Source organism: Plectropomus leopardus, chromosome 23 (genome assembly GCF_008729295.1).
Source record: "Plectropomus leopardus isolate mb chromosome 23, YSFRI_Pleo_2.0, whole genome shotgun sequence".
NCBI lineage: Eukaryota > Metazoa > Chordata > Actinopteri > Perciformes > Serranidae > Plectropomus > Plectropomus leopardus.
The window spans coordinates 8,579,143-8,605,553 of record NC_056485.1 but is presented as its reverse complement, the minus strand read 5'-3'; the positions used below and the strand labels follow the sequence as shown (position 1 = coordinate 8,605,553).

Sequence of the window (26,411 nt, the reverse complement as noted above, 5' to 3'; positions counted from 1 at the left end):
AGTGAACGAGAGAGAAGAGAGAGGAAAGAGATGTAATTGTTGGGAGTTAATTTCATTACTAGATTTGTTGCTCTTTTTTTCCACTCTTGTAAGCCCGTCTTAACAATGCAGACGGCTTTGAATTGCTTTAAGAGGTGGAAGAAGTGAAAAAGAGGGTAAAAGAGGAGTGAGACTGACAGAAAAAAAGGAAGGGGAAGAGAGATTAGTGGAAAGAAAAGCAGAAATGTTAGTTGGAGGGATTCAGTGAAAGGAGGATATGGTAATATGATCTCAGAGCGGCTTTAGATATGTTTATCGCTATTTAATGTCCCCAAGGGAAGGTAGAGAGTGATGGAATGTAAACTCTGTGAAAAGATTATTTCTCAAAGTTTGCTAAAAGTGTCTTTGCATGTGACCCAAAATGTTGGTGTCTTAAGCGGCATTTAAAACGAAGTAAACCCCTGCCATTCATGACCTCGCATCCAAGTATCCTTTTTATTTATAAATGCACATAAACACAGAAACAGAGCTCAGAACCAAGAGAGAGTCCCCAAGGACATGCTGGGTGTTGGGTACAAAGCAGCTCCTTCTCAACTCAGCAATACAACATCCGCCTCACTATCTATATATACATTCCATACATAGATCTCTCTGTCACACGTGTAGGCTTACAAACTGCATTAAATGCAAACACAACCCACAGATGGACAGAATTTACAACCACAATTAGGGTGTTTAGCCGACAGTCAAACCCAGAGTGACTTGAAATAATTGCTGCAGCATAATCACTCAGGAATCCCATAATTGCAAAGAGGGAGCTGAGCAATAAACCAAGTGCACTTACACATACCTTATTACCAGCACTGAGAAAGGGGGAGATGCAGCGGACAGATCAATGTGCTCAGGAGAATAAAGAGCATGTTGGCCATACTAATAGAGATGTATACAATGAGAATTGTAATGTTTTTATTAGAAGGGATAGGATAGAAATACAGAGGAAAAAAAGCAGAGAAAGAACAAAGAGACAGCAGAAGTCAGTGGACAAAGAGAAATCTATTTCCAGAGTGAGAAGGATTTATAGCGTCAGAGAGACATCTTTTTTCTATCAATGTATAAAGCCAATGAAGCAGCATTAATATTGAGAAATTGAGACACAAAACTGTGCACGTCTTTCCAAGATTTCGCATTCCCAGCGAGCTGAGAGGGTTTCATTTTCTGAGGTGCACAGGCGAACACACACAAAATGACACTGTATCCTCAGCTGCTATAGGGAGGAGAAAGAGAGGAGACCCGAGGGATTCGCATAGCTGTGCTGCAATACCAGGCCTTGGGCTGTGGACCAAAACAGAGAAGGGATTTCTGCCCAAATGCTATAATGCAATATGACTTCAGAAACCTGTGGACATCTTTTTTCTTCCATTTTTAGTATCTGCCCACAGAACTACTATATATTCTTCTGCATACTTGCATGTCCTTGAGGAAAATAAGCAGCCATATGAAATCTGGATATTGTCATATTGTACATTTTATTAATATTAAAGGTTGCATATTATGCTCATTGCTTGTATTTTAGGTTTCTACTGGAACATATTTACATGTTTCAGTGTTAAAAAATACTGAACCAATGAACCAATAATAGAAATATTATTTGGTATTGTACTGTGTGCCTGAATATACCTAGATCCACCCTCTATCTGAAACGCTCCATTTTAGCACCTTACCCTGTAAGCTCCCTCTGGAAAAAGCCCCGCCCTGATTGATCAGTGTTTGCTGGTCTTCCACATCTGCACTCTTGGCCTCTCTTCACTCACAAAGCAGCTGTAACGGCAGTTTCTACCTTTTTATAGTTTAGTTGTGATATGAAGAAGCTCATTTAAAGGCACAGTTTCAGAGTACGGACTGTGTGCATTTATTTTTGTGAATTGAGTGTTTTGATACTTTTACAGTGTTTATATTGCAGCTGTAACTGCTTTGTATTAAAAAAAATCTGACTTTTTACAATATGAGACCTTTACAGATTTGACAGATAGAAACAAGAGCCAACAGCTAGCCTGGCTCTATCCAAAAGTAATAAAATCTGCCTACCAGCACCTCCAAGCTTACTAATTAACACATTATATCTTGTTTGTTTAATCCATACTAAAGTAGGGGTAGGGGAAAGTTTTGTTTCCACATTTCAAACTTTATGCTAAGCTAGAATAAATAGCTACTGTCGTTGGCATTTATATTTACCGTGCAGACATGTGAGAGGGGTCAACCTTCTAATTTTGTTCTTTGCACGAATGGATAAAAGCACATCTCTCCGAATGATCATTTCTTTTAGTTGGCAACATTATGTTGAAGGGGAGTCTTTTTACTGACTGCAAATATCTCTTCCACTTGCAATACAAATAGGACAAGGTCAAAGGTTGAAAAGTAGCACAAAAATTAGGACAGAAAAAGAGGAAAATGTAAAAATGAAAGAGAAAGTTTTTTTATTTATGTTTGTTATTACCTTCTTTGGAGGAAAGCTGTTTTTTTTTTTTAATTGGGCCTTCGCGAATTTGGACATTTCACCTGCACAAGTTTTGTAAATTTCCCTCTTTTTTTCAATGTTTGATGTCATCTTCATCTATAATTTATACGTGTAAACAAAGTTAATAAGTGAGCATAAGGGAGAAAAGCAATCAAAAGGTATAAATAAAATAAAAGATGTGGAGAGGCAGAGACAGCGGATGGGAGATGAATAACACAAACAGCCGCTATTAATGAAAAAACTCAAAAAAATGGAGAGGGAAGACAGATGCCATTAATACATGGAGGTTTGTCCTTTTCCTCTCTGCTGTACCAGATCAATGTGTTCATTATCAGGCTGCTCTGGAAGCCTGTGGCTACCACGCACACTAACACACTATACACACACACACACACGCACACAGTCTCTTCATTCTTTCTCCATGTTTCCACTAATGATGTGAGACACACACACTCTGAAAAAGGCCCACACACATAGGACTCTGACTTTCCAACGCTCAGCATCTCTTCAGCATTTTTCTCTCTGCCTTCATCCGGCTCTCGGTGATATCACACACACACAAATACTCGACACAGGCCCTTCCCTGATTTAGATGCCCTGTAACAACCACTTGGCTACAGCTCTCAGAGCTATGCGCACAGCATGCAAAACACACACTTTCTTGCAAGAGATGATTGTAGCTTCTGCTACCAAATTGTTTTCAGATTGCGAACACGAGCACACACACACACACACCTTTGAGTACTGTATTAGTTTTAGTAGGAGAGTAAACACGTCTAAATGTGAATTAATGCTCTTGTTCACACACCCACGCTCTCTCTGACGGCGAACAATTTAACTCATACACAGAAGGTTCGGGATTAGAAGTCATGGCTTCATTCTGGTGCAAAAGAAATTCTCTGTGCTTTTATTTTCCACCCAAAAAAATGACATTAGGTTCTGACTATCCCAACATTTATTTTTCGCAGTGCTCCGTTTATCACCAGAAAGTCTATTTTATTTGCTTCTCTGCTCACAGCCGCTCATTATCACTCTTTGCAATCAGCCTTCCTGGTGAGTGCCAAACTAACACAGTGAGGTAAGTATTGATGTCCTGGGCTGTTGGCTTGGCTGCAAACACAAGTTGGCTTAGTGCAACACAGCCGTATAACACTTTGACTCTGGCTTCAGGGCCTCTGGCTTGTTGGCTTTTTAGTTTCACTTTGTTCTACATCTAAGTTCAACATTAAGAAAAAGCAATGCACTGCGATGCTAATATTATTTTTCTGCTTCGGAGGACTGTCGAAGTTGTCATCCAACATCCAAATGTCATCAATACAGACTGAATTTACACCTGGCAGTAAAATGCAGTCTGGATATCTTGGAGGGAAAAAACACATCACCTGCTATTTTATGTATTCTCGTTGTCTGCAATCTGTCTGCACTGGAACTGGATGTCATTTTTCACTATGCAAATCAGACAAGTAGGTGGGGTGGACAACAATAAAAAGTCAAAACAACCAGGTGTTGCTGTCCAGAATGCTTTTAACTATTCTGTGTGTATCCAATTTACAACTCTAAACAGGCAGAGAAGTGGCAGCAGGGAAATGAAGAGCAGAGTCATGTTTGGAGTGCTCCACATGTGGACTTTGCTCCGAATGGGCATGAGCTCTCTCATTAATGTGAAGACAGAAAGCATTGGCTGAAAATCAAGCAGAATGTCATGGTAGCTGAACAGATCAGATCAAATCAAAACTCTGACTCTCTGACATTTACACCTCACCTATTCAAACCAACCACAATACAGAATCATCATTTCAAGAATCACGCACAGGGGCGTGTCAAGGGAGTGGCCTTAGTGGCATGGACCACCCCTTAAATCTGATAGGCCCTCCCAAGAGACACCCAATTATTATCTGTTCAGTCAGTTTGAACTATTAGACGAGTTACTGAATTTTTGTTTGAAAGTACAATTCAGTCCAAAACCTGAGAGGCAGTAATGTGGAAGAGTAGAGAGAGTGTCTAGCCTGAATAATTTTACATTGATACAACTGTTAAAAAGTTACTTTTGGAGGAACAATTTCTTTAATAAATTATGGAAGATTTATTTTGTATTTGTGTGGTGTCACTGTCACTGTTGTGTTGTGATTGGTAAGTCTATTTATCTTTTAAACTTTACACAGGAATGTAAGACACTGCAATGTTAGTATTTAAAGTAGGTATGGGCAGTGGAGACAAAAATGGTAAATTGGTACGCGTGTGCCCGCAGCAGCGCTTGTACTTACCCTACACAAGTGATTGCCCCACTTTGGCCATCCCAAAAATCTGGACATGCCACTTGTCACACATATCCTGTCTTTTTGCCAAATTTTTGAGAGTGTTAATATAAACCCCAGTTAGGTCATATTCAAGCCTGGAGTCAAGTCTGAAACTTGTCTGAGATGTGAGGAGTTTAAAATACAAATACAGCTTCTCAGATATGCTGCAGAGGGCACATGTTGACTGAGGTTACCTAATGGTCTGTTTGTGTGAATGTTTGAGTTTATTTTTCATCACAATGATCCATATCCATCTGCAGTTCAATACCACCATAGTACCATATATTCAAAGAACTCTATTGCTAATGCTCCACAAATATATTGCGTTTTTTTTTATTTTTTATGGCACCAATCTCTATCACACATCGTGTTGCTCACATCAGCCACACATTGACCTGTTTTGTAATTAAAAAATGAAGAGCTCCAGGTGACATTTGGCCAGACTCATTAAAAAGGAGATAATGCCCACAGCTGTTGCCCCGGTTACCTGGTGTTTTGGATAAAGACACCAGGTGAGGGCTGGCAGTGACAGAGAGATATTATGGGAGGGAGAGAGGATTTAACTGATGATTTTTCTTGATGGTGATTTGCTGTTTTTTGATGCATCCTTTACCAACACACCTTTTGATTTCAAGCTACCAGTTTCTCTGGTTATTTTGTAGCAATCAGGTGAAAATTGCACCAAATTTTGACAAACCACACAGAAGTGACCAGTAAGGCCTGTGGATTTGCACATAGCGGTGAATTGTATCTTGTCTTACTGAAACAGAACACTCAGAATGTCACTTTGCCCTCCCACCATTGGCTCCTTGCTGGCTCACATTGGGTTTCAAATCCTGAAGCTTGCCTATAAAGCCAGGAACATGCTTGGTGAAATCCTGTGTTGGCAGGGTGTCTCTGATCTCCAGCTAAACTGGATCCACCCTCACCCAAAGGTCCCTTGTAAACGAGGCTGTTCTGTTCCTGCTGCTCGTAAAGATCAGCAGATTTAACCATCTTCAAATGCAGACCCACCTCCTTGAAAAGCATCTGGTCTGACAACGCTTCAGTCTGAATGTGTCATGTTATCTTAGCATTTCCTTGTGATCAACTTGCAGGATGTTTTATCTCTCGCTTACATACACTCTGTGCTTTCTAAGAAAAACAGACGGTTTTGTCAGTGTATTTTTCTTTTTTAGAGACAATTAATGATTTGCTTTATACAACACCGGACGCAAAATTATCAGAGATGCAAATTTTGAGTTTGAATTTTCATTACACACACGTGCACAACACAGACACCTGATCTCCGTCTCCCAAACACAAACACTGCGTCTCTCTGTCACACACGGCCTCCACGCTCCTTCAGTGATTAGGAGTTGAATAGGGGAGCTGTCAGGTCATTCGTCTTTCCTCTCCTCTCCTCCTCTGTCTCCCCTATCCCCATCCGTCACGCCTTAACCACTGGCCCGGACACATAAACAAGATCAACACACACACACACACACAGCCCGAAGAGTGAACGTACACTCACATAGACATGTAGGGGGGGCTCTCACACTTATATCAGCTACAAATTTACTCAAGCAGACAAGGCATGCCCAAAATAAACACACACACACACACACACACACACACACACACACACACACACACACAAAGTGACTCAGTGTCATGTCGCTGAGATGTTTTGGTCGCAGTTGGCCGTTAATGACTTTGCTGCAGTGCACTGATTGGTTTATTAGAAGGTCAGCAGGCCAGTCACTTCATGAATGTGTCCACTCTTGCATCTTTATTCTTATCTGCTGCATCTGTTTGTGTCCAGAGGCAGAGTGAGCAGGTCAAGGTGTCAACAAGTCACCATCACAGTCTGTGCTGATGTGACTAACAACTGTGACCACATCTCACCTCTGTGTGTCTTTTCAATTTCATCCTTTAACTCCAAGGTCATGCTTTAATTATCTGCTCACTTTTCTGCTCTCTAATTCCCCTCTTTATTTCTCATCTCTTTTCGGTTTCTTAAAGTAACCATTGACTATTCACCATGACAACCATCTTCATCCAATTCCATAAGCTCTTACAACCATGAAATAACTGAAAAATGTTTTTAATGCCAAAAGGAAAAGCAGCAGTGGTCTAATATTTCAAATCTCTCTCACACACTCCTCACACCTGTCTTACAACCAGACCCCCATTTCAAAGATAACAGATTCATGCAGGGCTATTTCATGGCTGCGCCTAAAAATCCAGAATCAGTGTTTGACATTTGCCAAGGGGCTTTTTCCTCAGTGAAATAAAATATCTGATTGGGGATCTTTCCGGTAATAACTCCTATCATTGCTCCCGGCAGAGGAATGCTCACCTTGGAGTTCATCAGGGGAGCTGTGGCCAGAAATACTTTTATTGTAAATAAGCTCATATAAAGAAACTGACAAAATATTAGTAAATAAATTAGCAAACGCTATCTCCTTGTAGCATTTCTTGTCTCTGCATGGAACTGTGTACCTGTGGTTTCATGACACACAGTCCTTGTTAAGAGAGCTAAGATCTTCATAAAAAAAGACTTCATAAAACTATGAAAAAGAGCAAGACAAGGAAGGGAAAGTAATATATACGCTTTAAGATATTCCAGACACACTTTGAAACTCAGTGAAAACAGGACATTCTTTATGTGTTTCAGCTGCATCTCTGTGTTGAGTAAGACTCTGTCCGTGGTGCTGAACTTGCCAGACATCCCAGACAAAGTATGACACTGGGGAAATAACAGCAACATCTACTGCACTGTTAAGTCAAGCATAACTACAATGTGCAACAAAAAAACTGACTCTCAAGATCTTAAGCATAAACAGTAAAGATTTCTTTGGAGTCAGCTGCTCCCATACAGCAAAGGCTCTTCTAACTCACCAATTTGCCCCATTCAATTTGAGAGGACACATTTATTGTAAAAGCACTAGTCAATTTGTCAGCAGTCTAAAAAGCAAATGCTTTGCAGCTATGAAATATGTTGTGTGTAAGTACTCTGAAATATAAACAGCTCTAACCACATATGTTTTCCAGACGATTACAGGGGTTTCTAATTTTTCTGCAGCGACTGCTAAAAGAAATTTTGGGAAATGTGGGAGATTGCAAAGTGATGAGATGATGAGGCAAGGTAAGTGAAAGTGTAGGGTTAGGCAACAAACTGAATATACATGATGAGCGCAGCTTATTCCACAAATTAAATGACTATATTGCAAAAAGCATAAATTGTGACGCCACTTTTTTTTTCATACTGGCATAAGACTTCAGCACTTTGGTTCTCTCTTTTTCTCAAAGACACACATAAAAAAAGTCTCACAAACATGATGTCACACACACTCCCAAGTTCATCTAGACCACTTTGTGAATTTCTCAGCAATAGTATTTGAGTAGGCAAGGCATATGTTTTTGTATCTGCAGGAATCCAGACTGTGAAAATTTAGCATTTTGCCACCATGAAGCACCAGTGCAACTTCCAAATAATATTTATACATGGACAAGAGAGCCGTTTGTTTCCAGCTGACAATGAATAAATCTTCATGTCTGAAGGCGCTGTTGTAACAGTTCAACTTTCTGATGACAGCTAACTGTTGACCAGAAGCTTCAATTCCATGACAAAAACATTAACACTTCCTGCCCGAGACGAACCGGCTGCTTGAGAATAACAGCACCGGTGGCTCAGCTCGGATTTATTTAATTTAAACAACACTTAATTTAGCTTTATTATAATAGTATTTTATTTAGCTCTATTATGACAGAAGCTACTTTATTTAACATTTTTAAACTGTATCTAATTTCACAATTAAGAATTTTTGTAGTCCTCAGTAGTTTATAGATTTCAAAATATCAAGATAAAGATTGTGTATCGCTATACAGCCTGAAAATATCGCATTATCATTTTTAAACCATATCACCCAGCCCTATGAGTGGATACAACAAAGGTACATTTTTTGACATGTACACACAATAACCAAATAAATGTTCTTTACATCACAAAATGACTATACATACATCATTTAAAGATATTCTTGAAAAAACTATGCAATATTACGGCTTCTTTGCTACTACGGGAAATGCATTCACCAGGAATCATGTCATCTCGTCATAGTGTGACTCTGACTCATCTGCTATCAACAACTGTGGTGCTGAACTAGCTAAAGAAAGGCCTTCTCAGACTCTTTCAGGGACCCTGAGACACAGCCTTATTAAAACAGATAGCTACTTAGTGGTATTTTGGGAATCCTTAAATGGTAGGCCTGTGACGCATTAAACGACTCGTGATGTACTCCAAACCCGCAGAGTGTGTCTTCTCTGACTCTGTTAGCAGGTGGTTGGTCTGCTGTGTTAATTATACTTGAACTTGTGAATGATCTCACTCTTAGTAGGTTGTATGTATGCAAAAACTGGAAGAATTTAACTGGAATTCATGTTGTTTTTATGATATAAGTACTAATCAGCATTAAAGGCCCCTTATTATGGTCATTTTCAGGTTCATACTTGGATGTTGGATCTCTACAATAGCATGTTTACATGCTTAAATGTTAAAAAAACACATTACCTTTTAAAATCTATCTGCCTGAATATACCTGTATTCACCCTCTGTCCGAAACCTTTCATTTTAATGCCTGTTTCTTTAAGCCCCCCCCCATGACCTTTATATAATATAGAATAATACATGAAAATCTAAAATTTTGCAATATAAGACCCTGAACACATCATCAAACACACTTTGCTAAGTGTTTTTTTTATCTATATAAACACTGTATTTTTATGATGCAGCAACAACTCTATCTTTGAGTTCATATTTCTTAAAACCAACAACTCCCCTCGAAAAATATAAACCACTGAACTCGTGGTCCTTCAGAGAGTTTTGAGATAGTATAAAGCAGCATAAAGCAGCAGGAGATCTTCAACCGTTCAGAGGTTGAGGAGAACATTGGGAATTCATAGTTTCACTCTTGGATCCCAGCTCAATAAACCCTATTACTACCGCTATCACATAGACATGCACCAGAGGCACAACTAGAAGCTATTTGGTCTAAAAAATAATACAAACTGATATTCTACAACAAAACACAGAAGATCTGCTCTACAAATGATCTTTTTTAACATGAAGAAGAGCACTTGTCAGGCTCCAAACTCTTGGCAGTATGATGAATTTAATTTGGATATACATGCTGAATCATTTTAGAGCACTATTTCAGTCAGCAGATGAGCTTCAGGCGATGGGTTTTGATGAAAGCAAGTTCGAATGGCTCTTCTTTTGCTCGACTGTTATTCATGTCAATGGAAACTTGTTGACCTGCCAAAAGAGAGATATAATTTTTGTTTCAGGCTTGATGTGTAGTTTAATATCTTCTCTACCGCCAGCTCAGCAGCAGGTTTCCATCGATGTGCTATGACTGCTAACTCCCTGACGAGAGAGTCACTGGTGTATTTATAATGAACAAACTCACAGCATGCTGGGTTGGATTCAAGTTTTTGAAAATGTTTTCAACTCGGGGAATCATAGTCTTGCTGTGAGACCTCACAGTGTGTGGACACCCAGGCTTGGATAACACCTAAATGTAACTCATTTCTAATAAACTGTAATAGAAATTCTCTTACTTCTGTCATCATATTGTGATTATATCAATTTATAATGTATAACAATTGTCAATTTTGCTCTCTGTGTTTTAAAGCAGGGGTAATTCATAATTTATAGCTACAAGATACACATAACTATTAGATGCAATGGATATTTCAGTCTAAAACCTTATATTATCTCGCCTCCTGTACAAAATCTACATAGTATTATCATTCATTATCAGACTGCTTACCTTTGACATCCAATTACTTCTACCTGGTACGCCTATGACTCATTTTAGATCCAGAGTCTAAGTTTAAAGAGATAAGGAGCTGTGGTATTTATGTGTTGAGCAACATGCAGAAGTGAAATGCAAACAGAAATTCATTGAGGTGGTACATATATATATATATATATATATATATATATATATATATATATATAGGTAGAGAAGATATTAAACTTATATATACCCAGCAAGGTGCTGGTTGCAACAAATGTGCAGTATTACAGAGTAGAAAGAAACCGGGCAAATAAAAAGCACAAAAAAATAAGCAAAATGATGGTAATCATAGCACCAGAGCCAAATTTTCAAGGTGTGACTTTCAATTTTAAGTCCTGTAGAATTACTACAGCTGCACACTGAACAACCCTTTGCCAGTCTAATTAGCGAGTACTGACTGCACACTCAAAAATCAAACACATTCTCTAGTCAGGTTTGGGCTGCAAATGTTACAAAGTGTTCTGAAAGTGTCAACACTGTCGGTAACAAATGCTTTGCCACATGGAGCAGAGAAAGGTGTTCATAATAACACAAAAACACAAAAACCCTGGGCCTCATTTATAAAACTCTGGAGAATCAACACTACATGTTTGAGCTTGTGCAAATGAGAAAATGTACCTATGCTGAAAAATATACTGATTAATAAATCCTTGCATGTGCCTGCTGGTGTGCAATTTGCTTAAAAGAATCAAGCCCTCGACACACCCACATTTAACCATAAATGGTCAATGCAAAGCGCCTCAAAAATGTTGATGCAAAGAAATTAGCCTGTTCTTTACGGTGAATCACAGCAAAAACCAAGTGTCAGTGCAGCATTTACATGTTTACGGCAATCAGAATGACTGCTTCTCACATTGCCAAAATGATCACAACTATCAGAGGTATCCCAGATCCTGTGATATCATTTGAAAATGAAAATTTGACAGGTGAACACAATTTATTTGTTTAGTTTAGTTACAGAAAACCTGGCCTACAATGTGATTAGGACTCATTATAGTGATAAAGAGCTGTCACTGACTTTATTTTCACATTTTGCCCATTTTCACAATCAATATGTGCAGGTGGCAAAAAATGTGCCAGGTGAGGTGACTGGCATGTGTGGCACCCATAGTGGTGTCAAGAGTGTGCCCTGTGCACCTGGCAGCACAGCCGTGTTTGCTGCAGCATTTTTACACAATTTTACTAGGTGATATATATACAGTTTTAGAAGACATTGTTGAAAACTACTGACACTGGTCTGGCAGTAATTCATGCTATTTGATGTTAATATGGATGTCTTTAAACAGTGATGATAATTCCATCAGTTAGTCTAGTTAACGTGGTTGATGTGAAAAGAAGTACATTCACTCTGATTTCTGGGGAAGCCAGACCTTTTCTGAATCCTGCCACCTGCCACATCCTGGCATCATCCTAGTTTTTCAACAGCTGCAGTGCGCTCCGTAGCTCACTGTGAATGTCAGCATACAGTTTGGTCCTCTACTTTGGGCTCTGGAGATGGGAATGTGATGGCACTGATGAAATTTTGAACAAAATTTGATATGAGATTTGTTTTTCCTTTATCTTTATTGAAAGGTGCTTATTGAAAACGTATGGCTCACTAGCACAAGCAAATAACACTGCTGGTTTGAATATTTGCGTTTTTATAAGCAAAGTGTGAAATTAAATGTGTTAGAGACATCATTACGTGTATTCTCTCACACTTCTTTTCTACCATCTGGCTTCAATTTACCACCTTAATATGTGCATCACCAACTCCCCAATTCCACACCAATTACGCTAGATTTTTTTTTTTTTTAGAAAAATATAAATTACAAATCAATTGCTGTTATAGTACTTTTACTATGTTAATATACAGATGTATATCAATTTGTTATGATGGAATTAGTTGTATTACCAGCACTATTATTATTTCCACACATGTATTCTCGGTAATTGTCATTACACCAATCTGAAAACATAAGAAATGGTGAAAAAAATCCTACTGATTGATAATTTCTTTCATCAAATATATGATGGAATAGTATAAACATTAAGTATTAACAACAGCAAATATCCTTTTTTATCTCATAAAAAATAAAAATGCATTGTCTTAGCATCACTACCTTGGCTTTAGAAAGTGAAACAAAAAAAATTAAATGTATCACTTAACAGCAATGGGAATTTCTTTTTATTTCTTAGCAAATAATTAAGTGTAATTATTATCTTCACTACCTTTACTGTAAAAGTCAATATGAACTGAGCATGTTGCCAATAAAGCAAACTAATTGAATTGAAATTGAAAATTGAATTGACAGCTCAGTCAGGTTAAGTTCAACACATTTTTCATTAAGCTCTAAGAAAAGGTTGAGCAGGATATTATGATCTCATCATTCACCCAAACACAGTAGCCCGCATTTTATAGTACACACTGTAGAAACTAAGGCCAAATTCTGCAGTTAACAATATTTATGTATTTTCAATAAATCTGTCCTTTTCCATTTTAAAAAGCTGTTTTACTAAGAGTTACATGGTTCTTCTCATATCCTCCTGCTTAGTTAGTTTTCCTATTGCATCAAAAGAATAACTGTAAAATATATTTCTTAACTACCTTGGGGTTACTTTAGGTGACAGACTCCAAGGGCACACAAAACAGGATTCAGTTAGTCACATGTTGCTCACTGGAGATCAAAGCAAAGCAGTGTTATCACATTCACTTCAATCAGTTTCCATTTATTATCAAAGAAATGCATCTCATCTAATGTCCTCTCTGCACTGATGACTACTGTCAGAAGTGAAAAGGTGATTCATCCATGCCGCACTAATAGATATTGAGCCACGATGCCCCAACTTCTATTTAAAAAACTAACGGTGATTCATCCATGCCGCACTAATAGATATTGAGCCACGCTAGCTGGACTCCTATTTAAAAAGCTAACCAATATAGAAATGTTGACTCAACCAACAAGACCATATTTAATCTTTCCCTTCCATCTATGGCTCAGCATGACGCCTTGAATCCTAAAACATCTCTATTTTCAGGGACCAGGGCAGCCCACAACACCAAACAACTAATATCTGCCTCTTATTTACAGAATGTACTATAACTGTCTGAATTTTCTCTGCACAGAACATCATGAATTATTTATTTGAATATATTTATAGCCTATCATGTTTGCCTGTGATTTTCTTGACAGTATTTATAGGTTTTCATATTTCTTTTTAATGCTCTTTGATCAGGGCTCCCGCTCCTCCTCCTACTACTCTGTGGGTGTTCTTATCATGAGGCAGTGTGCACAGCTCATGAGCGCTGACCGTGGTACTGAAATGGCCGTTCCACGTAATGACGTTCCAGTGCATTGTGCCAGTAAGCCGCGCCAGTGAGCAACGCTTGGCACACCTGAACTGAAAGCAGTCATTTATTAATGTTATTAGTTACACCTGCATTTAACAAGTCAAAAATGTCCCACTGTGAGAAAGGTCTCTTAGCTATGTTTACTCATGCAGCCCATAATCCAGTCATAATGGGATTAAAGTAGTAATGTGACTGAGGTGGAGCCCATGTAAACAACATACTCAGATTCTGTTAATGCAATTATTCTCATGGTTGGAATAAGCTTGATGATAGTGCAAGTTTAGATTAGATTATTTTAAGGGCATTTCAGTAATGTAAACACCTTAATCCAGCTCTGACTCTCTACTGGAGTTTTAACAGCAATTTTGCAACACATGGCACTCCAACTGCTTGATGACAGATGCACAAGATGTCAGCTGGTAAGACACTTGACTCTGTGCTTCCACTGCATTGTGTTGAGGAGCACTCTCTGGGTGACAAACAAACTTTTCTGTGCTCTGTGTGCAATTTACAATGACAGAGTGGCACGTCTTTATTTGGGGAAAACATTTCAGTATGCTCTACAGTGTTAAAAGAACAACCCAAAGCAGAGTTTTGCTGCAATATTCAAACAAAGATAGCCATGGTTAACCACAGCATTATGATGACAGGAAACTAGAATTACCGTCTGATGGTTGATTGCCTCTGCACACCAATCAAGTTGCACTTAAGGTTCACGTCTATGTCTATGAAAGCTGCTTGCTTCACACACACACACACACACACACACAGGCAGCACAAAAGATCAATACAATCAGCACAGTTTCGAGTTGGGCACCCAAGATTAGTGTCACCAGTTTCGTGTCCAAATGTTTCACCTTCTGTTCTTCACCTTCGACCAACAAAATGTAATAAATTCATTATGGAGTTCAATTGAATGTTTGTGCCAAGTTTAAAAGACTAACCCCAAAGTGTTCTTAAGATATTGGATTCACAGGAATGACACAGACAAGGTCACAGTGACCTTGAACTTTGACCTACAACAACCAAAATCTAATGACATCATCGTTCAGTCAAAGTGGACGTGTGCGTGCCAAATTTGAAGAAATTTGTTTAAGATGTTTTTGAGATATCGCATTCACGAGAATGGTACAGACGGATAGAAGTCGTAAACACAACACAAAACAAAGATAGCCAGGAGAAACCACAGCCTCATGACCACAGTGGAAAAAAACCCAATGCAGCATAAAAACTGGGGTATTATTGGAACATTTTAATATGCAGTCCATAAAAGCGCATTGGACTAGTTCTTCACACTGATTATAAACTATAATCTGATAATTATATGCATGTGAATTTGTCAATGTACTCTGTTTCTTTCTGTAAGACACACACAGACACACATCCCTGCATTTCTAACAGAACTAATGCCAAGAAACTGCAGCTTATTTCAGGGGAAGCAATCAACAAACAAAATCTAATTTGCAATCTTTTCATTTGCACCTCCCAGCTTTGTATTTCGACATTTAACAGCCTCTCTTTTTTTCTGTACGGTCCATTGCGTTTCTGTACAGACCCATTTACAACACAAAGAAAGTTTCATTGGTTGCTTTTTATCCATCGTTTGTTGTAAATTCCAGCGGCACATAATGCATAAAGCCACCCCACTCCTGGAAACACTTGGATTGCACGTTTCGTTTTTTTCTCTAAGCAACATATTCCTAAAGTCATTTCAACCCAGTGTCTTTACGTCTGAGTGTATTTGTCAAGGTTTTACACTTAAAGCAATATAGACAAATGAGAGCCAACATGTTTTTCTCGTACTTCATTGACTGCTGCCGATGGCTTCCAAAACGTTCTGCCGGCAGTAACTGGGAAATCATTTGGAGACACTATTACTAATGCAGAGGAAAGAAATAAAAGCACAATGACGTGCAAATGGCTTCAAGAGCAAAATTAGAAGGCGGGGTTGTGTGGCTGTTGTGTGAGGGACTGTGTGTCTCTGTCCTTGTCTCTCATTATCCCTAGATTGAGACAAATAGAGGGGGATCTGCCCTTCGATCTAAACCTCCACACCATTTACCCCTGACATCACAGCTGAGCAAGTGCGGGTCTGTGTGTGTGTGTGTGTGTGTGTGTGTGTGTGTGTTTCATTTAGCCTTGTAAGATGTGTGCGTGTGTGTCTAACCACAGTGTTGTGTCCATGTCCTCATTTGTGTGACATTATTGTGTGTGATCATGCTGATCTCTGACTGGGTGTTTATGTTCAATCATGCTTTGTGTGTGAGCATGTTGTTTGTGTGAAATGCATGTACCATGTGTGTCAAGCATGTGAAGTTCATTTGTGTGTGTGTGTGTGTGTGTGTGTGTGTGTGTGTGTTTGGGAGCATTTGAAACACTGGCGATTATGTGTGATCTGTATGTGTGCACAGGTGCTCTCTGAGTGCATTTGTTACCGTTTATATTTAGCCCGCGTGTTACAGAAACTCTGTGACTCATTTATACGCAGAAAAAAATGTCCTAACTCGATGACAAACCAACCGAATGGATAAACATTAAATGGAAAAGAGGAGTAGAATTACTTCATTTTGACTGCTATTTCTAATACAATCAAAGGATTTCGGTTCCTAAAAATCTCAACCACATAGTTAAAATGTGTCTTCCATTTTCTCACAGTCTGTCTCTCACTCTTTCACACACACACACACACACACACAAACACTAATATACGTTCTTGCTGGTGGCAAAGACATGTTCTTCAGCTGCACTCTTTTTTGTACCACCTGTCTGTTTTCTGCTTATTGCAACATTCAGAAAAACACAACTATAGCTGTTTCCTTCCAGTCTTAAGAGTAAATAAAAGTTAAGTAAAATGTGGCTGAGGAATCTGTTCCCGCTGTTGACTCCAGCACATCGGATTTAAACTGAAGTAATGACTATGAGGCTAAAAGGTGCCCTGTGGAGTATTCTTGTAAACAAACAAAAGTGTTTACATTCACTGTTTCTTGCCAGTATCCTTGAGGTCTAATAAAGGTCCTGGATACATTTCCTTCCTCATTAAAAAAAATTTGCAAAACTGATTTTTGCAAGTATTGTGGTCCTGCATTGTTAATGTCATACATTACATACGTTACTTGCTTGTTTTGCTTTTTCTGCACATAGCTGCAAAGCTGCCACATGTGGATCCTTGGAATTGTTGCAACCATTAGCAGGACTGTACATCGCATCACAAGCTGCTAAGTGTGTGTGCATTTATGTCTTCATGCATGGGCTCATGCCAGGATGCGCTCATGGAAAAACTGCTCCGTAGCTCTACCAGAGGCTACAAAAAATCTTGGACAGTAGACTTCTAGTAGTGTGGTTGGTCATTAAGCGCTTATTCAACCAAATACACATTGGTTGGACAGTTGCTATTGTTACTTTAATGAGGCCGTGTGTCCACCAAAGTAGTTTTCTTGCCAGCTGACAGCGACGAGCTTAACTTTTTAATCAAATTTTAACAGGACTATGGATAAATAGAACTAAAGAAAACTTTGCACATTTATTTACAGACAGGAGAGAAGTGAGCAGAACACAACTTACAGAAAAACAGGCAAAGGTCCGCCTGATGAAGGTCTAAAACGTTTCATTAAAATAATGATTTTTGCAAGTTTTCTCTGAATGAATAAATAATCACAGGAGACATTCAGTGTCAGATTTATCAGTATGGATCTATTTTACTAAGTCTCTAAAAGGACACTGCGGAGCCATTGTTTGAGCGGATGGATGGTGAATGTTAGCTCTCTGAGCCAAAAATAGTCTCATCAGTCATGTGCAACACTTAATGTTGACTTGTGCAGCTCAGGTGGCAAAGTGTTACAGTGCACAGTTTATTTTTGGATAACATTACACTGGAGATCACGTGTTTTTTCACTTGAGGCATTCCACCTGTCTGAACAGAGTTGACTTGCTCACAGCAAGTGTTAATGTCAAGCTCTGCGACAGGAAAAAAACTCTTCAGTGGACACACAACAGGTAGAGTGTACTCAGTGTGCTTATTTAGTTAAGAGATAGCATGCTGATCTTTTTCCCAATCAATCAACTGATTGGTTAAAGCGCTAAAAGAATTTCAGTTCACATAGATTTTCTTTGGTTGATTACAGCCCTAAATACTCCACACATCTTTAAATAGCTGGATATCACCTTCAAGGGTGCTCGAGAGTGTTCACATTTTTAATTTTCAATGTCAGCATGCTGCAGTAAAGAGCGAAATAATGCCAATGTCAAAATACTTATGGCCTACTAAAGCCTGATTACGTTAAACAACGGTGCCCATCTGAGATACCACATGGTGTGAACTCACTTCATAGTTAAGTATTCAGCTGTCATGAACAAATATGCTCTTGTGTTAGCATGCACCTGAGTGATCCACATGAACATTTGATTTCAAGATATTTTCAGATACTTTGTTGACACCACCAGTGAGTTGACCAGTGAACTCATTTGCAAGAAAAAAATGAAGTGGATGGATTCGTTCAGCCGGGGGTCAGTAGGCCAACTCCCCTGCAACTGTTTTCACTTTGAGGGCTAATTTGGCCTGACCGAACCAGAACAGGTCTGCCCTCCTTCTGATTAAGTGCAGCGTTACTGAGAATAAACTAAAAAAGAGCCTGCCAATCTCTCTGCTTAGTTCTCAGTCCTAGAGTGTAAAAAGGACCTTCCCCTGTGCGCCTCACTTGAACACGATTGATCTGTGCTCACAGGAAATGTTCTAAGGGCACAAAATCTTTGACATTTGCCCTTCAGATTCATGGTTGCTTGTATTTCTTCTCAAAGTACTCACATCCACAAGTAAACTGACCGTGAGTTGCCCTGAATTAAAGTGGTGGATACATTCCTTATAACTAACAAGCCGGTCAGTAATGAGATTTTCTCCTGACTGGTGAACTCACTTCATCCATCACCCAGCAGTAGGTTGTGTTAGTTTATTTCATTCAGCAAGGTCACTTTCCCTGATGAGAGGACTGGGTGCCAAACCACTAGAGGTTTGATTAATTGAGAATCAACGAGCCATAAAGCAGCACAGCGCAGTAAACGGAATACGTTTGGGGTGAAATGATATATCAAACTTCTCCTTGCTGGACCTTGCTTTGAGGGAGGTCTGGCTTACTAGGTTAAAAATACACTGGCCCACAGCTGGACTAAAAAAATGAGTGGGAGTAAATGGGAGAAAATAATTTCAAAGAAGAAAGGAGAGATGCGTAGAAAAGTGGAAAAAAAGGGAAACGCTTCAAAGGTAGAGATAAATAAGGAGGGGAGGCATGAATTGAGAAATATTTACGAGATCAAGAAATGAACGAGGAACAAAAATTGACTCCTGGGTGGAAAATGTGATACATGAAGCAATTCATCCATAACACAACCAAATCTCTGTCCCTGCCCTCTTTTCTCACTATCTTTCATTTCCATCTTTCTGTTGGTTCATCTCCGGTGTGTGACTGACAAAACGGACCTGCACATATGTTGGAAACGACTTAATTCCAGCATCCAATATCTCCGACGTTAGAGGTTTTGCCTCAGTAATGGGACACACACTGACGCACACACTCGCACCCACAGTCGGTTTCCATTAAACGCCTTTTCCGGCAGCCATCGGGCACGCAGCAGGGAAATCAAGCGCTCGACCACCGTTTGAAGTCGTATCAGCTACACTTGTTCCTATCACCATGCTATCGCTCCATCCACTCCTCCCTTCTATCCCTCACTAACCCCTCTCTTCCCCACTTATCTCCCTTACGCCCCAGAGATCCTCAGCCTCTTCTCTCTTCTCTACCTTTCTTTCCTCACATCGAGTGCTCACTCGCTCTTAATCATTCGTCTTTTCTCCCCCCCGTCTCATCCCGGGCTGACCCAGAGTTGCTCGAGGCACCGAGAGCTTTGCTTCCCCTTGTCATACCAGCCGACTTTTATCTCCTGCTCTTCCTCCATCTCTCCCCTCAACTCTCCATCTGTGGGGAACTCAGATCCTTTACTTAAGCAAAAGTAGTGATATCACAGTGTAAAAATACTCTCACAGGTGCAAGTCTACAGTCAAAATTTGACTCAAGTAAAAGTAGGGAACTATTATCACAAAAATGTACTTAAAGTATTAAAAAAAATATTTGTAGAATTGTCACTTGAAAAGGGATAAATTGTTAGACATTTATAGATTTTTACAATTGATGGATTAACTGATAAAGGTGGTGTTAAGATGTCTTAAGCTTCAAACAAATGGCTCGTCGTTTTTTCATTTTTTGCACAACTAATTTTGTAACTTTTTTGTGTGTGAATGTGTACAAGAACAACACCACAGATGTCTTTAATTATTGACTTACTTAAGTTAAAGCTTTTCTTACCTAGTGAAGCACAGGTCCTCCCCTTTATTCATTATTGAACAATTTATTCCATATTTTTGTCACTGTGGACAAATTTCACGAAAAGACCAAAGCCAGTACTACTTTTGTCTGCTTCTCAGTGCTTATGCTTTCTTTTTGGCAATACACCCAAGCCGATTTGGCTGTAATGCAGTTATAAATCTTTAAAATCTGGTCCAAGAGTTTTATTTTTATTTATTTATGAAAATGGTTCAGTAATATACCAAACAGAAATCCATAAAAGCAGACAGGGTAGTTTTTTTGGCATATGTTACTTAAACAAGAGTAAGTAGTGTAATCATTGGAAACAATGTTCAGCTGCACATTAAAGGGACAGCTCACCACCAAATCAAAAATATATGTTTACCTGTGAATTAGTTACACAGAGACTTATATTTATTTTAAGTCCCACATACACTGTCCTGGATCTTTTAATACTCACTAGTGCACTAGTTCACCCAAAAATGAATAAACACATATTTTTCCCTTGACTGCTATTTGTCAGTCTAGATAGTTTTGGTGTGACTTGCTTTGTTGTAGATATCGGCAGTAGAAACGTCTGCCTTCCCTATCAAATAACTGAAACTAGATGCCACTCAGCTTGTGGTACTTATCTGAAAAACTAAAAAAAGCGATGTATCCAGAAATTAGGACCTGATTATTGAAGATAATCCACATAATTTATTGTGAGCAGTTTCATGGAAGAACTTTGCATAGATGTGAGGTTCGTGCTCATGACAGCGCAAGATGTACACATTAATGGCATCCTCCCAGACTGAGCTGCAACTGCTTTAAGTGAACTAGCAGTGGATTCAACCATATGTCAGCTGGAGGGTGTATGTTTTGAAGAAAGAAAACAGTTCCTACAAGAAACCACACATGACAAGGTCTGTGGATTATCTAGTGTAACTGGGTCATGATTTCTGGAAAGTGTCATTGCTGTTGAGTTTTTCAGATGTATTTTTTTGGCACTTTGAGCAACACAAGCCGAATGCCATCTAGTTCCATCACGTCGGAAGGCAATCAGACATCTCTACTGCGGATATCTCCAACACTCAGCAACTCACAGCAAAACAATCTTTACTAATAAACAGCACTACAGGTAAGAGGAAAAATATGTACTTTTTAATTTGAGGTGAGCCGGCACTTAAATGCACATTTGGTGCACTAGTGAGTGTTAGGGCAGACTATGTTGGAATTTTAAAAAAACCCTCAAGGATGGAAGTTGTTCGTAGAAGGAGGTCATTGGTTTTTGTGTTTTTATAGGATGCATTAAGAATAAGAAACTATCACGTATATCACTATTCTTAAATGTACAGAATAAGCTGCATTTTAATTAATTGTACAGCGGGTCAACGTGAAGTTACTTCTGTAAGAAAACAACGGATAAGATCGGATAAGAAAACAGTGTGCCAATATTTTGTAAGTTTGTTATATATTTTGTACATAAAATCTTAATCAGACAAATAAGTAGTAACTCCAGGTGTTAAGTAAAAAGTACAATATTTACAAGTTTATATTTGAATTAAATGGAAACGCTGAAGTAAAATACAAGTGCATTAATCTGGACGTAAAATTAAGTGCTTGAGTGAATTTACTTTTTATGACTGCCCTCCATAATTGTTACTCGTCTACCTTCTCCCCCTGCACATCCTCCCTTCCGCATCTTTCCTCCTCCTCCTACAGGATTCCACCTTTCCTCTTCTCTCTCCGTCTTCCTCCCCCCTCTCCCTCTCCTGCTCCACATCTTCATGCTGCTTTCTCTCTCACTCTCTCTTATGCACTCTCTCTCTCTCTCCCTCTCTCTCTTTTTCTCTCAGTCCGTGGCTTGCCGCTGCCGGAGCCAGATCACAGTACTCTCTTCTGCTCCTCTTTGGGAATCACACACTCTTTTCCACTCGATAAGGACGAAAAAGCCAAAAGAACCCAGAGGAAAAAAAAAACAAGGAGATTAAATGGATAAATGAAGTGAGCTGACTGTGTGGAGGCAGGACAAGTGAAGGGAAAAAAACTGGAGAAAACCTCCCTGAAGGAGAGGAGATTTCTAAAAATACAAGGCAGCTTACTCCCTGCATTCTGTTATTTTCTCTCTCTCTCTCTCTGCCTTCTTTTTTTTTTTTTTTTTTGCAGTGTCCCCTCCTCATTCAGTACCTGTTCTGTGGGATTAACATGACTTAAAATTCAATCAGCCTACAAGCCTGACGGAAGAGCGACAGAGGAGGCAGACAGAGCGCTGCAGCTGTCGAGACCGAGTGAGGGGACGACCAGCGGGAGGAGAGAAAGAGAGAGAGAGGGGGGGATAGACAGTGTGAGATAGAGATAGAGAGGAGAGAGGGAGAGAGAGAGGGATGGGTGTTTTTCCACGGAGCTGAGATAGAGAGAGAGCCGCGGAGACAGGGAGATGTGACGGTTCCAGGAGTCGCGGTGGAATGAGTCGGAAAACAAGGTTAGTAATTCCACCTTTTCATCTAGCGGAGGGCAAAAAGACATGATGAAAGACCCAGAAAAAATACTTAAAAATGGATAAAAGGACACCAACTAGCTGTATTGTGCTTTTGAAGTGGCAAAGTGAACACTAGAGGGGGAAAAGCAGATAAACAGGAATGAAAAGAAACAAAATCTATTGAATTCTGGAAGAAAATAAATCCGACGGAGAGGCTGCATATGTGTAGCTGCTGCACTAATGTACACACTCGCAGGAACACACACACAAACAGAGAGAGTGCACAGCTTTAGAGCAAGATAATGAGATTGTCCTCTTAAAGGTGTCGGCTTTTGGAGTTTGATTGACAGGCAAGAGAGTGGGAGAGGAGGGGGGGCAGACTTCTGAACTGTCTGACATTCATGGCGCTGATCAATAGCCCAGTTGTTTCATTAGACTCTGTGTATGTGTGTGTGTGTTTGTGTGTGTGTGTGTGAGAGAGAGACTGGAGGAGAGAGCAAGAGAGGGATGCAGAGGCTGCGTGCAGGAGAGTATCACTGCATGACTACTTAGTGGATGTGTGCGCGGTGGCGACGGTGGTGGTGGTGGTGTGTTCAAGCATGTGTGAATGTGCTGCATGAGTGTGTGTGTGAGTGTGCGTGTGCGTCTGAGTGTGTAAGCAAGAACTAGCCGATGCAGCCTGCTGAGTGGCGTTAAGAGGGTCTCAGAACTATTGATTCTTTTTGACAGACAGGTTAGAAGCAAGGGGGACAGAGAGGAGGAAAAATTTAGGGTGGTGAGGGGGTTTAAAAAAAAGCCATATGGGAGGATTGAATAATAGACGGCAGAAGTCGTGGGAATAGGGATGGGTGTGGGGGAGAAAAGGTCAGCGGGAGGAGGAGAAAAAGACGAATGAGACAAAAAAGTGATAATGGACTCAATCCAATGTTTGTGTGATTTATGGGAGTGCGTGCGCTGCGGGTGAAGCAGGCAACACATGTAGACTGCACACAGTTCATTCTCTTCACACTCTCCCATGTTTCTCCTCTTTTGCAGGTTTCTCGGCATCCCTCCATCTCCCCAGCTTATTCCGCACCTCTCTCCAAGGTCATCAATGCACAAGTGACTCAATGTGGGAGACCAAACGCAGATCGCGCCGTGCAGAGTGCAGAGAGCCCCTGTGACACACCCTGGAAATCACTCCGGGAAGTGAGGGATGAGAGAAAGAGGAGGGGGGGAAACGGAGTGAAAGAATGAAGCAATAGGAGAGAAAGTCAGATGAATAAATGAGGAGAGATAGGGCTGTATGAGTGAGGGGGGAGGACTAAAAAGGAGAGAGGGAGCGAGAGAAGGTGGGGAGGAAGGAGGAGGAGGAAGGGGGTGAGGAGGGGAAGTGACCACCGACTCCAGGATTCTCTGATTGAACTGCTCCACACATAAAGACAAGTTAAACACAGCCATGAGGAAATCATATCAAAACGCCATAAATAGGATTTCGAGCCAAGTGGATTCGTGGATTTCTTCTCAAACTGAGGTCTCGATTTCGGAATACCACACCAGGATTGGGCGAGTAATTCGGGATTTTCCAGGTTTTCTTCATCTATAGAAGCCTAAGAGGATATTGTGGGATTGGAATTTCTTCAACTCTCTGGTTTTTCTGACACTGACCTACATCCGCCTCCTTTTGATGTGTGTGGGGGGCGTGTGTGTGTGTGAAGGGGAGTAGGACAGGTTCAACACAAACACACTATCACCCCCCCTCTCCCTCATCCATCCCCGACTATCCCCAAAACACGAGGAGAAACACCTGGGGCGAGATCTGTGCTAAACAAACACAAACACACACACACACACACACACACACCTGGATAACATGTGGAGCTGATTCGGATTATAGAGCCGCACAGACGGAAAAGGTAACGTCCATGCAGTTTCAAACACACACACACACACACACACAGTTGACATATATTGGCCTGGTAAAGGTGAATCCATGTTTGCATGGTTAGCTCTCTTGTGCTGAATCATTGAGCACATCAATGCGGTGAACACCAGCACTCAGTGGACTGAGAACTCCGTGTTCTCTTACACACACACACACACACACACACACTCAGGCCTGTAAATAATGAACAGATGAGCATTTATAACAAGATATGAGGCAAAGGTCAGAGTAGAATTCACACTCAGTTCTCCCACATGATTGCATGTTTTCTTTCCTTATCCTTCTATTCTAATTCTCCAAGTCCTCATTTTTGGTCTACACCCCCCCCCCTACCACCGAGAATCTCTCTTTCTGCGCGTGTTTCTGTGTGTGAGTGTCAGCCAGCTGTCCTGTATCAGATTACTCGCTAGGTGCGTTTTAGCTTGGCTTTCATCGCCTCGCCTTTATGTAATCTCACCTGGCATGTTGTGTGTGCGTCTCTGTGTGTATCATGTTAGGTGTGTGTGGACGCGGGGCTGAGAGTGTTGTGGTGGCGGCAGCAGCACAGAATAGTTCTAACTCCCCTTCGTTTGAGGCTTTTTACGTAAGCTGTGTCTGAGCGCGGGCACACATACACAGATTTGGCACACTGACACAGGAGATCAGACTGACTGAGTGGATATATTGGAGGATAAGAGGGCGATGAGAAAGAAATGGAGATGGGAGGAGAGAGAGAGAGTACGAGAGGGAGGAGGAGAAGAGATGATGGGAGATGGGAAGGGATGAAGGGGAGGGAAAGGGTGGCACACAGGGGGCAATGAGGGCTAAGAGAGGTCAGATAAAAGGATTGCACTGAGATGAAAAGTGAGAAAGAGTGACTGACTTCTTCAAGTGGCAAAACAGAGACAGATCTATGGAAGAAACAGGGAAATGAGTAGATTAGAAAAGAAAGAGTGAAATGATGAGGGGCTTAAGGCAGCAGAGAAAAAGAAAATAAATGGACAAAAGGGTTCGGGGTAACCCTAACCCTATAATGGAAAAGATTAAGATAAAGTGTTAAAGAAGCAATAAATGACATTAAGAAGAAAATAAAAGACTGAAGGATTGATTGACTGAATCATAGATGCGATAGAAAAGAAGATTTTAAGAAAAATGACAAGATAAAAGAAAAAAGGTTAGAAAGGCACATCCAGGCTAAAAGGATAAATTAATGGTGATTTAGCGTAGGGAGATAAAAATAGAAAGACGGATGAGTAAGAAATGATTAGAAATGACAGATGGCCATCATTATGGCGCCTTCTACTGTTACACCATTGGCTACAATTAGTCTTACATGACCCCAAAAAGTCTGTAGAAGATCACTAACACCCGTAATGAGCTATTTAGAGATATAACTATGAGGGGAATATGGTGTACCATGGGGCTTTTCCATGTAATAGACGTGCCAATTATGAGGCACAACTTGAGGGGAAAGTAAAATTCTACCTTAGAGGAACGTTAATTGCCATGGAAACAAAAGAGATTTGTCTTAAAAACACCACACCACATGTGGAACTATTTTTTATGAACAATAAGTGTTTTGAATAATGGAGACAGAGCTCATTACTTGCTCTGTTGATCGTTTGCGGCAGTCTTGACTCTTGCTTTGAGTACGGGCGTCTCTTATTCTGAAAAGATTATGACTAAATCTTTTTTAAAAGTCTAACAAAAAGGCCTTTTGATGTCC

The 26,411-nt window shown here is 40.1% G+C and overlaps 2 protein-coding genes across 3 annotated transcripts in view; one reads left to right on the top strand and one right to left on the bottom strand.

Moving 5' to 3' along the window:
* Positions 1–26,411, bottom strand: part of pcxb (pyruvate carboxylase b) — a 350,229-nt gene that overhangs the window by 77,349 nt on the left and 246,469 nt on the right. The window lies entirely within an intron of this gene.
* LOC121962010 (leucine-rich repeat and fibronectin type-III domain-containing protein 4) overlaps positions 22,684–26,411 on the top strand; it is a 46,958-nt gene continuing 43,230 nt past the window's right edge. Inside the window, exons 1-2 of the mRNA XM_042512175.1 lie at positions 22,684–22,785; positions 23,818–24,677. The gene's annotated coding sequence lies outside the window, so the exon portion shown is untranslated. The remainder of the gene's footprint in view (positions 22,786–23,817; positions 24,678–26,411) is intronic.